The following is a 2,610-nucleotide window of genomic DNA, read 5'->3' as shown; positions in this document are numbered from 1 at the left end:
CCCCTATCTATGGTATAAACAAAGAAACTGTATATAGAACCAAGCTAAAATAGTTAATCTGTGTCGTTTACAGTGGGAGCAAATGAAGCATATTGGGCAGAACAAACAAGGAGGTGGACAAAGTCAAGCAGGAGCTAGCGAGATCCCATTTGGTGCATTTGCATATTTTCCTCTGAAGTGCGCATGTGCACAAACTCAAATTCGACTTTGCAAAATGTATTGGTCACGTACACGTATTTAGATACACATATTAAGCAGATGTTATTGCCGGTGTAGAGAAAATGCTTGTGTTCCTAGCTCCAACTGTGCACTAGTGTCTAACAATTCACAACAATACACACAAATATAAAAGTAAAAGAATGGAATTAAGAAATATATAAATATTGGGATGAGCAATGTCGGAGTGGCATTGACTAAAATATACCTACATGTACAAATGACCTGACTAACCTGTACCCCGCACATTGACTCGGTACAGGTACCCTGTATATAGCCTTGTTTTTATTTTATTGTGTAACTTTTTGTTTTCATTTTTACTTTAGTTTATTTTGTTAATATTTTCTTAACTCCATTTCTTGAATTGCATTGTTGGTTAAGGGCTTGTAAGTAAGCATTTCATGGTAAGGTCTTTTTTTTAAAACAACGTAAAAACAAACAAAAAAATTAGAAGGGGGGGGAGTAGAGGAGGGAGAAGAGAAATTAACAGAAGCGAGAAGTCAGCTCAGGGGGTGAGTGGTTCTGCATCTTGACCTGTTTTATTCAGCGCATGTGACAAATAACCTTCAACATTTATCGTGAGTTGAATTCAGTGAGTTGAATTCAGAACTGACCAAAGTCAGCTCCCTAACTCCTCTATCCCACTACATAGTACACCCCTCAGAGTTAAACAGGCTGTTGGGTTCGGATGGGAAATTAAAGTTGAGCAGGTGTTCATAATGTTTTGTACACTCAGTATATTTTGGGTTCAGATGGGGTATGACCGTTGAACTAAGGTCGTTGGGCATTTAGGAGATATATTCTTCAAGAATCAATGGCTACAACTCTCTCTTACGTGTCATCAGTTTCTTGGACTTGGACCTCTGCTTTTAAACTGTGAGATGTGAAGTTGTGGACAGGTTCCGAGTGACATTTGTGGTGTACAGAGCGCTCAGTGAATTTCATAAGTTCCCGTACCTTATTATGGCAGAAAGCCCCATCTGTCAGCTCTCTGTTTCCACTCTCTCAGTGGAGCTGACTTGAACTGGCAGGTTTCACACCCCACATTTACATAGGGAGTAACGTGTCACAATTTCTGGCCTATCCAGAAAAATGATAACTGTTCTCTTCCTCTGAGAAAGTGAGGCCAGCTTGGGAGACAGCTCCCAGTGTGGAAAGATGTTTACCCGCTGACTAAACTAAATTCATTTAGATGTAAATGGACAATAAAGTATCAATCATTTAAAAGTTGTAAAAAAAATAATGTACCAATCGCAGATTGCCCCTTTAACAATTCCTACAGTACTGAACAACATATTCAAGTGTAGAACTTCAGGTTAAAACCCCACATTAGTTCAACAGCTGCATAGTTTGTGCCCCTGTTTAAGACAGTACTCACTGGTGTTAAGATCTTCTGTCTCCTCCTATTTCACTCCCAGAACGTCTTCAACCTTCTCTTTTATTGAGATAGACTCCTCTTCCTCCCAAAAAGGTTTGTCTTTCACTGAAATAGCCGCCTCTTCCTCCTTTTTCATTCTGAAAGCTTCTACCTCCTCTTCTTCCACTGTGACAGCCTCTATCCCCTCTTTCATTACAAAAGGTTATTTCTCATATTTCACTGTGACTGTAACATCCTCCTCTTCTTTCAATGTGATAGCCTCCTCTTCCTCCTTTTTCATTCTGAAAGCTTCTTTCTCCCCTTTAACTGAAATAAGCTCCTCTTTTACGACAATGTTCAGCCCCAGAGCTTCTTTCTCCGTACAGCAGACCTCACATCGCCATCTGCTGGCTGCATTGGGTAACGCAAAGAGTGTTCTGTCAAACAATATCATAAGAAATCATTTCAGTACGTTTGTTACCACACTTATTATATATACACACTATCACCTTCTACGGAATTAGTAAAAAACGGAAACATCCGTTTTTCATGGATATAGATTACCTTCAACCTAATGTCATTTATCGGTAGCGTGGCCGAGCGGTCTAAGGCGCTGGATTAAGGCTCCAGTCTCTTCGGAGGCGCGGGTTCGAATCCCGCCGCTGCCAAATGTTTTGGCTCCCGAGTGTCGCAGCAGTCTAAGGCACTCAGGTTCGATTCCAGGCTGTGTTTGGGTCCCATAGAGTGGCGCACAATTGATCCAGCTTCGTCCGGGTTTGGCCAGGGTAGGCCGTTGTTGTAAATAAGAATTTGGCTTGACTAGTTAAATAAAGGTTAAAAAAAATATTGAATGTCAAATTGATTACGTTTAGATTTTTTGGTCACTGGCATACACCAAAAAGTACTCAAGTATGACAATTGAGTAAAAGTAAAGATACCTTAATAGAAAATGACTCAAGTAAAAGTGAAAGACACCCAGTAAAATACTACTTGAGTAAAAGTCTAAAAGTATTTGGTTTTAAATGTACTTAAGTATC

The 2,610-nt window shown here is 39.9% G+C and overlaps 1 non-coding gene across 1 annotated transcript; it reads left to right on the top strand.

Moving 5' to 3' along the window:
• The first annotated feature begins 2,159 nt into the window (after window positions 1–2,159).
• Window positions 2,160–2,241, top strand: trnal-aag (transfer RNA leucine (anticodon AAG)). The gene has a single exon. It is a non-coding gene; the product is annotated as a tRNA-Leu (tRNA).
• Window positions 2,242–2,610: the final 369 nt, after the last annotated feature.

This window comes from Salmo salar, chromosome 12, assembly GCF_965601325.2.
Source record: "Salmo salar chromosome 12, fSalSal1, whole genome shotgun sequence".
NCBI classification, from domain to species: domain Eukaryota; kingdom Metazoa; phylum Chordata; class Actinopteri; order Salmoniformes; family Salmonidae; genus Salmo; species Salmo salar.
The sequence above is the reverse complement of the archived record's forward strand: the minus strand, read 5'-3'. Positions and strand labels throughout refer to the sequence as shown.